Genomic DNA, 15,059 nt, shown 5'->3' with positions numbered 1-15,059 from the left:
CACAATTTGTTTTGATAAACTTGACTCATTTCAAGGGCATTTGCATGGGTCTAAAACGACTTTCAAGGAAATGAACTCTAAACTATCGAAGCAAATTCAAAAGTCTCTGTCGGAGAAAAAGAAAAGGTCGGTAAAACATCACCTGTGTGTCATTACAACGCGCTTCCCATGAGCTATCTTAAAACCCAAACAACTAAAAATCCCTACAAGAGCTTTTTTTCTGCCTAAAAGGTCCTTCCAAAGCGAGAGGTGCTGTGCTAGGCTTTGCATTCAGGCCTCACGTGTGCCGTGCAGGAGAAAACGCTTACTTTTACCTTCCCGAAGGACGAGGTGCCAACTCCAAGGGGCAAAAAACTACACCTGCGGGGGAAGATAATAAAAAAAAAGAAAGGCCTTGTTCCACATCCCCCCTTTCTCACGAGCTCAATTTCCAAGGACTCAAGGAGACCGGTGAGCTCACTGGGGGCGTGAATTTTCCAAAAGGTTCGCCTATATCCTCGTGACAGCGAGCGGGATGTAGGCTCTGAGTCGGCGAGGTACTTTCTGAAGGGGCTGTCCCCTCGGCCGCTATCATTTTGGGGGGCTCAGATACAGCAGCAACATCGCCAGGTGCTATTTCTTTAAAGCTAGATTTGCAGAGTTAATTTGGTTGGGGGAAGAAAGGAAAAAAAAAAAAAGAAAAATCTGGATTCTATTTACATTTCCATTTGTAAATCCAACAATAGCAGATATAAGAGCATAATACTTTGGGCTGCTCAAGGTTTGTGTTTTTCAACCACCTTCAATTCCCACTGAATACCCAAACCCATCTACTGAAGGTCTACTGAAGAGGGAAGATTGACCTGAACCCAAGCAAAACCAGCCACCAAAACTGGAGTTGGTCAGGAAAAATACTTCATCTGCTGCAACAAGCAAACCCAATACAACTATTTTTTTTGTTGCCGAAGGTTATTTCCGTCATGTCCGCTTGCTAGCAGTGAAGGAGAAGACCTAATTCACTTCTCTCCATTCAAACTGATCATGCTGTAACAGCAGGGTTTATCCATCAAACATCACCAGGGAGAAACTCCCATCAAGGACTATTGCCAGAGAAGGACTTGGATCGACTATCAGCTCGTCAACGAGGGTGAGCAGGAGTCCCAAGTGCGGGTACCCCAGCGTGAAGGAAACGCAGCATTCCCGCGACCACCGTGATTTATTTGCTGCTATGGAAAACCCACGAGGGCTTTTAAAGGAGCAGAACACCATCAGTTGGTTGAGAGTGGTCGGTCTGGGACATCAAAACCCAGATTATTCTGCATCCCAGGGATCATCATCCCATTTCAAATCCTAGAGATTTATGACTATGTTTACTACAAACTCTACCCTACTGATTGCTTGCTGGCAAGGGAGCTCTGGTCCCCGACCATCCGTACTGAAATACCGCAGGAATTTAACAAGAATAGCAACGCACATCTGAATTGGCTCCTAACACCAGACCTGACCAACTCCTAATACTCGCTTTTCAAATTCAACAGCCAACCCCATGGTTATTATGCTCCATCTTCTAAATCATCTGTAAGTCTTTTTACTTAAAAATACCTTTTGTAGTTTAAGCCCACAATCAATCTCAACAGCACTTTCAGTGCAGGCACAATGATGGCTTTTATTGCAATGGCTTGAGCGCAGTCTTTATTGATACCAGCATCTCAGACTGGTTTTTAACTTCGCCGTCCCATGGACTCACCCTGCTAACACAGACCGGGGTCTCGTACCGAAAACAAAAGCGTCTGCCCTACGCTTCTCACTCCAGGTCTGCTTCGTGTCCTGTGGTCCGCTCAATTCCAAGTGTAAATTAGACAATCTTGCACCATCCCGATCCCTTTTGAGACTTCTCCTGTATCTTTGGTGTTTTTAAAAGCCACGCGCTTGGGTCTCCAGATGACCTCAAAGTTTACAACAACCACGTCTACCTGGACGTCGGTGATTTACATGTTCATTCTGTTGTGTAAAACAAGCTTGGATGGGTTTAGTTCCCTAATTTATAAAATCGCTTACAGATACGTAATGGAAGTCAGGCACCAGACAGTGGTCACATACACCTCGAAATTATCTTCTGATGGCCCCTAAGTAATTAACACCGCGCCTAAGACGCTAAATAGACTGGGGAAAATAAACAGTTCAAAACTCAGTGCTAATAGTACTTACAAAAGTGCAGTGCTCAATATAGTCAGAAGCAAAGTGACTACTAGTACTTAAAGTGCTAGTTTCAAAGTCGGTTTGGTTCAGTGTCCGAAACACGGGTAGAATGCGGGGGATAACTAGGGGTGAAATTAAAAACAGACAGCACTGCAACTGCACATGCCACACCAAAAGTGCTTCAAATCACACCATCGCGGAGAGATGCATAATGCTACGGCTCAGCTTGTGAACACATACGAGCAAACGACTGACACCTTTTAGGTTACGATAAAGAACAGCTCCATTAACTCCATCACTACAAACCCATTCAGAAAGCAAGTGGTCACGGCTTACAAAAAAAAAAAAAACAAACTCACCCCAAAACCAAGAGTCTCTCGGAACATTTACGAGTCTTTGCAACTATGATACTCAAAGTCTAGCAAAAGCAACCCTGGAAAGCCTGCACAGTGTCTGCAACAAGCTTCGCTGACGCTTATCATGCACTTTACAGAGGAGTCGCGCCGCAGACTGCCTCCTTTTACACGCTATCTTACAGTTAGCCTATTTACCTATTGATTTGTGGTTTGCTTTTTTGTTTTGTCTTTTTTTTTTAACTTTCTGACTATGCATCAAGCTGGCTTTTTTCTCTTAACCACCTTACCAGTCAAAGGACAATTAATGTAAGAACAAGACAACAAAGGCGGTCTAGTAAACATGGACGTTCCTAACGTCCTGACTTCATTTTCATGAAGGAAAACACTCCGGAGAAGGACTTTGGATCAGCACGCTCCTGGAAAGAGGTTGGAAAAGGAGGATACATCCCAATGGACGTCAGGCACTTCCCTTTTCTCTCTTTAAACACGCGCTTCCCACCGACCGCCCCATTGCCTATTCCAGCTGCTGACATCTGCTTTCTCGTTCCCTCGTGTCGAGCTGCAAGCCCAACCCTACTTTATACTCGTGCTGGAAAAGCAACGACTCCGCTCGCTGGAAACAGGGTGCGGGAAACATCCTCGCTAAGGTCTGCGTTGGTCCCAGTCCTCAGCCTGGGCTGGACGCGGCTCCTTGCAAGCTGGGACACGCTCCAGCAGTGCCCTTCCGTCCCCTTACCTCGGGAGCTCAGCGCCCGCGAAAACAGGGTGTTTTCTCCCAGAACAAAAGTGGCAAATGAAAAAGGGGAAACCAGACCTTCAATTCTCACTGCGTTTCATTAGGCACCCCAAAAAAAGGTCACTGAACAGCGTTAAGTGGCTCCCCAGGCCCTGCACGCATCGCCGTCAACTCTCCCAAGTGCCGTACGAGGCAACATCTGGCTGTCCAGCATCTGCTGCGTCTGAGCCAGGTATTAATCTTTTTTATGGAGAAAGCTCTTTTTAAAACTGAAGTATTGGCTTGCTGGAGTTGGCAGGGTACATTGGGTATGCTTCAGGTACAGCTGCAGGCATTTTCCTAAGCAGAGAGCAAGCACTAGGGAGATGGTTTTCCAGAAGCAGGTAACACTAATACCCCAGAGGAAAAAAAGGAGTTACAAACCCAGGTCACTTATTTCCACTACTGCCACAAAGACCTGTATTTAAACAAGCAAAAAGCAAGGTTGCGCGTCCAGGGGCTATGGATGTATATCTACTTTTGCAGACACACAACTGGAAAGAAAGGAGCCTGGAAAAGACGTGGGAGATGGAGAAGGGCAGCGCAAGATTGGCGAGGAGGGCTTGTGACTTCTGCAGGCATACGATGAGGAAATGCAACCATCTCGGTCCACAATCCAGACAAGAAAACGGCTGAAATGATATATCCGGTCTTGTTGCCAAAGCCAGCAAGGTCTGGGGAAAGTAGACGAGCGCGTGTACGTGGCCACGACCCTGCCACCCAGCGAGGAACAAGTCCATCAGCGAAGGAGAGCGAGCACCATGGGGGAGAAGCGTGCCAGCTTGCACACCACGGCTTTATCGTAAATGGTGGTGGAGTCTTGCGGGATTAAAAGCAATCGTTGAGCATTGTGCTGGGCAAAGAAGCATCTCGCAGGACCGTATTCAAGCCCGATCCTGCAAGACCGGCATACATCACCATTTGCTATACGTAGGCGCTAACATTTGGTTTAAATACCATTTGGTTTCAATACCATTGACCTGAACGTTGAGACCAAACCCAAACGTTGTACGTAAGGAAAATTTACCAGCCTGAAAACTGCCGTACCAAAATTGCTCATTTTCCAGGTCTTTTTAGAACATGTTCTTTCCTGTCTTTTGCTTGTAAGGATTTTTGGCAGATGATTTGGAAGTGGATAATAAATCTAACGCTAGGACACTGCGTCACATTGCACAGTAATTTCCTGCGCTGCTCTCACAAGGAAGTTTTCACATCGCGTTGTGTTTTTGCTGCTTTAGTTTGTCCTAAGGACGCGCTGTTGGCCACGTCTGAGACTCCTTGCAATTTTGCCTCCACCTGGACTGGCAACCCTGTTAAATTTTTAAAAAGAAAAGCTATTACAGGTTTTCTGGGAGAAAAGCCTGCATGCTAGCCCGTGACCTCACCGTCAGCCCGAGCTCTGGATTTTAAAGGCATTTGTAAAATCCTGCTGCAGCCGGCATGCTAGATTTTCATCTAAATATTCTTGGCAACTTTTCCAGTCTCCAAAAGACAGCTCATTTGAAAGTTTATTAGAAGCAACGTTTTATTTTTGGAGGCGGAGGCTTTTGCTGCATGGAAGCCTGCAGATATCTGTGCACCACAATAAAATGCTGATTTTCAGCGGTGAATAAAGTGATTCCCAGACGCAGCCTATTGCCGAGTAAAACGTGATCCCAGATCGCTTGGTATCAGAGGCGTAATGCGAACTGAAGATGCGGGGCCATTTTTAATTGTATGCTAATTATCGCAACAAAAAACAGATCCTGCAGCGGAAGACTGATTCCGGGAAGAAATAATCATCCATCTTTTGTAGTCCTAGCTGTGCTGCTCGAGAAGAAGCTTATTTACAAAATGGCAATCTCCAGAGAAAGGCTGTGTTATCGTTGCCTGAAAAAGCTATATATTCAGATACGTACTGCTGCTGTTCTGGGGGTGCTCTGCCTGGGAAATTCCACTTTGAAACGAAACGCTATAAACTTCCCAAGTATGGGAAACGGCGTCCTGTTCAACAAATACCAGCTGTAGGGCTAATGCAACCCACCGTACCACAGCAATGACGCGTGGAGACCCCTGCTTTGAAATTCATGCTTTAGGTTTAGAGAAGGAAAATCGTATGACCTTTAAATTATTTATATGTGAAAAGATGCTTTCAATAAAAGCATGAATGGTGTGTAAACCAAAATGAAATTCCAAATGCAGATTTTCTGCGTTTTGTATGGTTACTTAAATGTGGACTAGAAGCATCGCTTCTCCCCCTGCGCACAAAAATATCCATTGCGCAGGATGACATAAAAATGCCCTTTTTTGTACGCAGGAAAGAAAAAAACGGCATATAAACCCATGAACCTGCAGAGTAGTTGTGAAAGGGATGAAAAAAAAAATGGAAGTAGCAGGCACGCAATCTGTTTCTGTCGCCCCACGGACCACCGTAGTCGCTGAAGAGGCTCAAACATAAGATTGCGCTGTGAGGCTACCTCATGGAGACGTGAACCCGCACCTTTGGGCCACAGCCAAGCAAGACACCAAGCGCCTCGGCAAGTCCTCCCGTCGCAGCAGTTTTTCCTTGACCATCAAGATACAGTCTTCACCAAAGAGCAAACGCGTCCAGGGGAGCAATGTGTATGCGACAAATTTATTCACAGGGACTTCGTGACCACCGCTGCTGCTGCTTCTACCCGGGGATGCCACCGCCACCAACTCGCTACCGCGGAAAGGGCTCTGCTCGGCGTTCTCTATCTCTCCTCGCTGTGTATCCATATGCCTTGCTAGACGTCGATGATGCCTGCGTCCAGCATTATGAGACACGTTCCTGGGCAGAATAACTCCAATACATCGCCCTGCTGTAATGACGGTGCCTGAAGACGGGAACATTGGACCACAGGGACCGCACGTTGAAAGCAAAACATTTTATTACCATCGGTTAAGCTTCATAATGCACGCTTACGAGTAAGATAGAGGTTATATGGAGATCACTTTGCTCGCTACCAACTACAGCTTCTGGGATTAAATGCATCAGCTGCTGAGCAGTGCATAACAGGACCAGTAGAAAGAAAAAGAGAATAATGTACATTTGAAATGGTGTGGGTGGGGGGTAGCTTGGCAGAAAACAGTCCCCTAACTTGAAATTCAACCAGAAATAATCTTTTTTCTGCTGTACAAAAAGCCACAGCATCCTAGACAACAGCGGGCGACCAAGGGCAGTAGCCCTCGAAACGCACCCCGCCAACTCAACACCCACCTCAGCATCTACCACCTTGTACGGGCGCCGCAGAACCAACACGACATGGGAAGATTGGAGGGGACCGCTTTTGCTTGAGGGGGGACGACGCCTCTACAGTCAGTAGATCAAGCCTAGGTGCAAAGCAGGATGCTACAAATACAGCAGCTCCTCGCTCATCTAATTGCAACCCCTTCTTGCGGTACACAGGTGTTTATTGGAAATTTTGCGTCGCCATGAAGGCAGAAAGATGGATTACAACCTGTATATAACCCGAATTCAGCGTGGCTGGCTAGCTCAGTGACAGCGCTCTGCAAATGCTCGCCTGGTGTTGATTCAGATGTGTGATTTTTGGTTTGTTTTCTTCAAGTTTCCATGCAGTGTTTTTGACAGTAAATGCCATCCTCAGATGGTTTCTAAAGAACATAAGTTTCTTCCAGCACAAATTGCACCTTCAATCTAAGATCAAAAATACGGTTATCTTTCCTAGAGGTCAGAGGTCACGAAAAAGCTATTTTGGACCATCTGCTAAAGAATCACTAACATAGTTTAACAGCACCCATTTTTTCAGCCCAAATCAGTTTACCTTCCAGCCAATCTTCTACAAGCAGCTGCAAATTGCATCAAACCCTATCCAGAGGAACGCTCTGTTCCGATCTCCCCTTTCCTGATATTACAACTCTTATTTTGCATTAGTTTCTGCATTCATGCAAAATTCAAAAGAGAGGGAGAAAACGCCTGCACTAGTAAAAGAGGACTCCAGCTATTGCTAGCCCAAACCTACCGATTTTTCTTCTTCTAGAAAACGAACTGCTTGGCTAGAAAGGTGGGAAGCTCTTGGAAGACTGAAAGCCTGGGGGAGGCTGGTGTTTAGGCTGAGGCAAGTGAAAAACACCCATGTCTTAGCCTCTTGCTCGTTCTCTTTTGCACAGCATCTTCAGCCTCGCCGAGAGGAAGAGGTCAGCATAGGTTTTGAACAACCAGAGAGAGCAGCTCTAGGGCTTACTGCAACAGCTCAAGGGCTGCAGTACGGAGGAGGAGGATGAACCTCACTTTGCGGAGGGCCTGAGAAGGTGAGGAAGTTAAGAGGATCTTCCAGTTGGTGCTTTCTCTTTCTCCTCCTGTGGCACAGAGGGGCTGAGAAGGCTGCGACACTTCAGACCCTATCTCAGGAGGGGGTTCGGAGACAAACGGCGGGGGTGGTAGACCAGTCCACCCCAGCGAGCCGCCGTGCTCTCCCAAACAGCCTGCAAAGTCCAAGCCGTGGCTCAGTCTTCACTCGTACCTCTTGGCTCATGTCTCAAGAGTTTGTGCCTCTAACTCTCTGTTCCTCTTTTGGGGGGCTTGCAGAAATACTTTGAAGGTGACATCTTCTCCTTCATAGGAGTCGCAAAAGCGACTGCATCTTTGCCAGGTTTGGAGTTGCAGTCCCTTCCCATTCTTGGATCATCTCAAAAATGGCAAGAAGCTTTCAGAAACCGTGGGCTGCTGTGGAAACCTTGTGAGGCTGTGGGTTGTCTAAAAAGGGATAAGCACGTTTAGGGAAGTTATCCCTACTTTAGAGGGTATCTCCTAAGAGCAGAAAAGAGGTGAGAAAAGCAACAGGTTAAACTGCAGTTTGCTTCTACTGCAGGGAGGAGTTAAGTGGGCACCACCTATGCCTTACGCTCCGGATTGTGGGTTTTCTTGGGGATGCACACATATCAGCGCAAAACACGCACTGCCAAATAAACTGACAGTTTTAAGCTGTTTTTAAAAGAAAAGTCTCTGTAATATGCTTTCACCACGCCTTCAAGATAACCCACAGTTAAGAGCTGGCAGCAGCTGTGAAAATGTTCATCAGGTGACTCCAGCACCTCCCTCCTCTTCTTTTTTTTCTTCTTTTTTTTTAAAATAAGATAGCTAGAAGGAACTCAGCACTTGTTAACTCAAAGGGTCACTCCTGACAGCACTGAGGGCTGACTGCGCTGGCATAAGCAGAAAATGCTGTTACCGAGCGCAGGGGCCGGGATGCAGCAAGCTTACGTGCAGGCTGCATGCGGGCACACGCCGATCCCAGGACAGAAATGACCGTATGTTCTCCAGAGCAGCTGCCTTACTTGAGCACCAGGCAAGAGGGAAAAGTCCCATGAGGCAGAAAAGGAAGGCTAAAATAGTTGGGCTCCTGCGGTATCCAGGATAAAGCTGTTTACGCCTTCCCTTTGTAGTTATACTGTGATATACCATACACGTGGGAGGTGGTCCCTTGCCTAGCGCAGGTCTCTGTTGCCACTTTGACCCAGGTCCCACGTGCGGGCTCTGATGGTCCCTGGTCCTGGTGGCTCCCTGCATGGTCACCCGCTGCAGCAACTGGAGCCAAGCGCAGGACTACAAGAAAGTAGACGGGAGACTTGGCAGAGGCACAGCTCTTATCTCAACATCTTTGTACCTACTTTGCTGTGGGCATACTCATCCCATGTACCTGAATTTACTAACGCACATCAGATCCTTGGGTCAATTCCCAAACCGATGTGGAAGCGCCTTGCTGCTATGCACGCATAAAAAAGCGACTCGAATTATTCTGCAACCAATTTAGATGTCCCAGGGAGGAGGAAATTCTGGCAACGTTTAGCTCAAGATGCATACTTCCAGATTGCAGCCTACTTCTGCGTTCAAAGAAACAAAATTAAGGTTACGCATAACAAAGGATCCAGGCACGGCATCGAGTTGTGGCGAGAAGCAAGAGTCTAAGCTCAGAGCAATCCTCGTAGCAGACGCAGTAAAGCTCATCCCTGGGGAAGCTGTCAGACGTTGTCTACAAGCGAGATGTTGCATGCTAGCAGTTCAGAGGAAGCAGCTAGCCTACGATAAGCGCGTGATCAAATCTGCCCCAGGTAACTGGTTCATGCAACCCTACTCGACATGAGAACAATCACAGAGGGAATGAATGGCTGTATGCTTAAATAACTACTCCTTTGCTGTAGCATCACCCCAAGAACCTGCCTCAACCTAGAGTTAACATCTCCCAAAGCCCCACCATCCATGCAACAGCTGCAGAAGCCCATGAGAGCTGCAGAACAGGATGCCTTTGGTCCCTGGAATAGTTAAGGCCAAAGCATACCAAAAAAGACACAGAGGAAACGACTGCCTGGGAAAAATATAACCAGCTACCTGTCTTTTTGTCCTATATTGGCTGCAGCAGTTAGCAAACGCACGGGGATGGAGGGAATGAGGCACGTTTGGGCTTTGCACAACATTTCCAGAGAGGTTCAGAAGCAAGGGTTTAAAAAAAGGTGGTGAACTTCGGAGGAAAAACCCGATTTAGGGCTCTCGCACGAGGTTGCTCACGAAACATGAACCGGACCGATAAATACTCTTAGTGGTCAAGCTGGGAAAAGGAACACCACAACTAGGTCTGGGCCCTGCGAGCAAAGCGAGAGGAAAATGTCCCTATACATTGAGTCATATAAACATCTACAGGGGTTGCTACCCATACTGCTTTAGGGACCTTGATGTTTTGCAAACAGATGGAGCAAGAAATAAAATGTCAGTTTAAAGGATATGCTCTGAGGTAAGAGGCATGAGGTTTGGTCCACCTTGTGAAACACGGTGCCTATTCTCAGCTTTATAAGTAAGCCTTTGAGCAAAAAAACGCTTTCCCTAATTTTACCAGGGTGGGGCGGATTATTAAACATGCTTAAATTAAAAAACTTCACCACTAACTACAGTGATGTGCACACAGCCTTTTGGGAAGGGTCCAACAAAACCTTTCGTATCTCAGAGAGAAAGGAAAGCGATCACATCAACAGGAGACACTCTACGGTTTTAAAGGACTTGAAAGTAAAATAACTTTTGATGATTGGGGTGGAATGGGAAATGGACGTGTTAAATTAACACCAGCTGACAAAATCCCCTTGCCAGAGATCATTTAGAAGCTAGAAACACATAAATGGTGTAGTCAAACAAAGCTTTAGGGCTGGCCCTCGGGTTTAGTTCTTCCCCTGGTATTTACCGTAGTGAATTTGCAAAAGCATCGGAGCTCAGAGACACACAGCGGTCTGCCCCAAAATCCCTCCTGGACTGGAGGACTAACTGCTAAACACAGGCACACTAGTATAACCCTGCACCCGCCACGAAAGGCGAAGAGAGAAGAAAAGCGTTCGGCGTGCTTTAAGTGAGTTATAGGACCTAGGATAAATGCTAGCGCAAAGAACTGAATCAAAGCCTTGCCCTCTTGGCTCTCAACGGCCTCTGCTCATCCCTGCTGCGATGCCTAGCTGGGAAAAACTCTTTTAAAAGTGGCACCAGCACAATTCTATGGTTTTCAAACTCTTTTCAGAGTTCATTGGCATCTCGGCAAAGAGACTGTCCTCGGAGGCAGCTCAGTTCCCTTGCAAATATCTGTTCTGATCAGCGCTATAAAGATCTTGGGAGCGTTCAAAAATCTGGAAGAAAAGAAAAAGCAGCTATCGTGAATGCATCCCAAACAGAAATACATCTGTTGACGGCACACTGAGTTTCATTTAATTCAGAGTTGACCTCCATCACATCTCCTCTGCCTCAACCTACCTGCTGTCTCTGGCCTTACATCCCCCACGCGAGCTTCCCAGAGGAGAGACGGTCTTTTGACATTAGGAAATTCCCAGCCACGCGGCAGAAGGGCAAACTCCTCCATGCTACGCTCAAAGCAAAAATGGCAATTTCCACAGCAGCAACGGTCGAAGGGGAAATTCCAGAGCCAAAACAACTCCTGTTCAACACCAGTTACCGAGGGAAGCGCTGGGAGCGATGCAAATGCCAGACTTTGTCCCCTGTGAGCCCTCTGGTTTGCTCCCGTGCTGCGAAGCCATCGGCGTCCGCTGCTGCCAGCACACGACGTGCTTCAGCTCACCCTATACGGCGTTAATGCAGAACAGCAGGGATAATTGATTTATGTTAAAAATACCAGGACTGCATTGGCACATTCAGCCTTTCCCCTAGGAAGATGAGGGAAGACGAAAGAGCAACTGCTGCTTGACAGATGTTAGTCATATGCTTAAATGCACTTCTGGAAGGTGCTCAGATATACGTGTCAAGTGATTACAAAGCAGTGTGAGAACCTGCATGGCACAGGAGGAACCGCTCTATAGTTATACCTACACAAAACCCTCAGATCTCCTCGCAATAAAAATGTTGCTAAGGAAAATCCAATTAACTTTCAGCGCGGCCGAAGCTTCTGGGAGTTGGAAAAAACCCAAAACCCCAGGGTTCTTCAGGCAGTTATCTGGCATGGCTGGGTGGGCACCGCTTGCAGCGCAGCCGGGAAGGAGACGGCGACACAACCACGTTAAGACGAGGTAGAGGAAAGGCTTTCTGAGCGGCGTAACGTGTAGCTTCCCCACCCAGGAAATCAACAGAGGGGCTTAAAACTTATCTGGAGGAAGGAGAGACATCCCCATGGAAGGCAGAGCCACCTGGGACTGAATGCCAACGCCAAATGCCTTGCTCACTTGGGGATATTTTTTTTTTCCCCAGGACCCGATAAGGACCTGATGCTCTGACCCTGTTCAAAGCAGAATGAGCTCTCCCTCTACGGAGTGTTTTACTGCTGGAAAGATCATGGAAAACTGCAATTCAAGCGCTGGCCAGTTTTGCTTTGAGATCCCAATTTGTAAGAGACGAGTAACAGCAGCGCCGAACTAACGCTGCAGAAAATCAGAAAGCCCGTAGATGTTAGAGGAGGGAAAGACGGAGCACAAGAACGAATGGTGATGGTGGGAGAGGAAACGGGAGAGGCAGAATAAGCAGAGAGGAGGGCCAATTCAGACAAAAAGTTAGTTCAAGCTAGCAAAGGTCATGTAAATATTTTGGTGGCTAGTCACCTTATTGCATCATGAAAATACACTTTTCTGTAAACAATCCTTGGAGATTCAGGAACACAAGGGAAAGCCTGTATTTCCAAACAAATTAGCACAGGGAGCTTATATTGTCACCAGACGCATTCTTTACATTTCTGTTTAAACAGGTATCTTGTTAGTGCTAGAGTTACTGCTTCTATCGTGAAGATGGGGAGAGTGTCATAATATTTAGTATTTAGGAGGATATTTAATACTTAGAGGAATGCCTGTTGATGTTTCTTCTATGTCTGATGCGGAATTCATGCAGAGGTTCTGCCGCACCGCCACGTACAGAAAAGATTTCTATTGCAAAGCTCTGTGGAAAATGTGTGCTCTGGTATTTTAATAGTCCGGATTTTCTAAAGCTATTAAAGAAGGGCAAGAACTACGGTACAGGTAGAGAGTGAGAAATGACTGCCTTGATAGTGGCTCTACCAAAGAGGACCTGGGAGGACGCAGAGTTACAAAGCGGTCTGGAAGGAGCAAGTACCCTGTTGCAAAAAAAACAGTGTACTGGGTGTACAAAACCTTGTATCGTTTGCAATGCTTCCCCTTGAAGCTGGTAAGATTGCAGCAAAAATACCTCTCCCGATTTTGGATTCTGTCATTCTGGATTCAAGAAAAAGACAGACTCATCAGAAAGCAACGAGAACATGATGAGGGCTAAAAATTACCGTTGGTGGAAGGCTTTGTATTTGCTTAGAAAAGGATGCAGAGGAGACCTGACAACAGTCGTTAATTATGTAAAAGAGCTGCAGCAAGGAAGGGAACAAACTGTTTCCATAACTCCTCCAAGAGCAAGGCCTGTAAGGCAAAAAGCGATAGAATTCGATGCAAGCAAGGGACACACGGGCTGGACAGCAGGAAAAGTATCCGAGAGTAAGCAGGGTGAGCCACTGAAACAGCATGGGGAGTGAGGCTGGGAATATCCATCACTGGAGATTTAAAAGAGCAGATTTTTTTTTCCAGGTTGTTCAACTTGGGAAAAATGTAGGTGCTTTTTGCTGTGTGGACCCTGAAACGTACTATTACAGGCACCCTCATACTTGAAAATTTCAGTTTAGAGTCAAGCAGGTTACTCCTTTTTAACTTTCTGCAGACTACGGAGCACCAGCCCGGCTGAAAACCAGCATGAGGAAGGGGTCAGGTTTAGCCAGTCCCACCTCTGAACAGGGGACCACATCTGATGTTCTTCAGAGGTCCCCGCCAGCCCTACTGTAATACATCTTATACCACGTCCTCTCGTCCTCCTCACCCTTAGACTTCTTTGGTCTTTCCTCCTTCTTGGAAGGGAAGCTGGAGGTGGAGGAGTATTCGCAAGGCTTGTGAGGCTCCGTTCAGGATTAAAAACCCAAATCCGTTGAACAACCTGGTGTTATTGAACACATTGTATGCCGATACAGCTTCATACGCAACAGTGGAGAAAAAAACTTGGAAAACCCAGCAATCGAAGGTCAGGAAGTGCCAGAAGTAAGGATTATCTGGGTAACCTTAATTCCGACTGCTTTGGACATATGCATAGAGAGCTTAATTATGCAATCCCTTACAACTTTCCCTCCTCCTCTAGCGTATGTTTCCTTTTCATTCATCATTCTGTATACAATCCAAGCCATACCTATGCATACCTTCCAAACACTGCATACTCAGTACATTTCACACCGAATTTCAGTTTCGCTTTCACAGCTCATCAGTATTGATCAGTATCAGATCATCACAAAAACTCTAATGCCAAATGAACTCATCCTTAGCACACCCATTTGAGGTAGGGAGGTATCATTCACCCCGTTTTATCGGTGGGGAATATAGGCACAGGCAGAATAAAGCCAAAGTGATCCAGTCTCCATTATCAGGAGGCCCAGCTTGAGATGCCGACAGCTTTTCCGGAGTCCTTGCAATTCTTACAGCACTTCGCTCGTTCAAAGCACAGCTTTCAACAGCTGTTAACACCGACCGCTTCTGTACATCGGACGTCAGAGCCCTAACGCCGGTGCACAGGAAAACAAAGGCGATACAAGTGGTGATCGTCTGCAAAGAGTCTGGTTAAAAATGACACAAACCCCTTTGCAAAGACAGGCACGGAGTTTGTTTCTTGAAAGCCGCTTTCTTTCCCTCTGATCCCCTCCCGCCTTCACCGACACCTTTCTTCTGCAATGGAAAAGAGCAGCTGCCCCATCGATAACACAACCCTCCGTCACACGGCCCCGGCTAGTTCCCAGAGCAGGAGGCAGTCAGAGCAGCGTGCGGAGCAAGGCTCCGGTGAAAAGCACACGCCAACATCCATAAATTGGGATGGCATGAGCAAACCTTACAGGCCACCAATACTTGTATGCTCCCCTAAGCTTCTCCAGGTATTCCTGGGCAAGCCTCCTAGCACAGCGAGAGCCAAGCCACTTGAGTCTTAAAAAGCAAGCTGCAAAAGCAGTAACTCCATCCGTCGGACCCGCTTGGCCCCCGTGAGCTTCTCGGCAAGACTCGACGCTTGCAGAGCATGCTACTGCCGGACGGATGTGCCCCAAAGAGGAAGGAGACCCAGCCAAAGAGACCCATCCTGGTCCCTGGGAGGAGTGTTAGGATCCAGGCTTTCTGCCTCCTTCCCCGGCTCCGCGGGACAGTGCCGCCTATTCCTCCTACCGCAGCTAAAACCATCGTCATGCTCTGCGATTCCCTGGAGCACGAATCTTGTCCTCGCTTCCCTC

This window comes from Pelecanus crispus, chromosome 4, assembly GCF_030463565.1.
Source record: "Pelecanus crispus isolate bPelCri1 chromosome 4, bPelCri1.pri, whole genome shotgun sequence".
Classification (NCBI taxonomy): Eukaryota; Metazoa; Chordata; class Aves; order Pelecaniformes; family Pelecanidae; genus Pelecanus; species Pelecanus crispus.
This window is presented reverse-complemented; position numbering follows the sequence as displayed.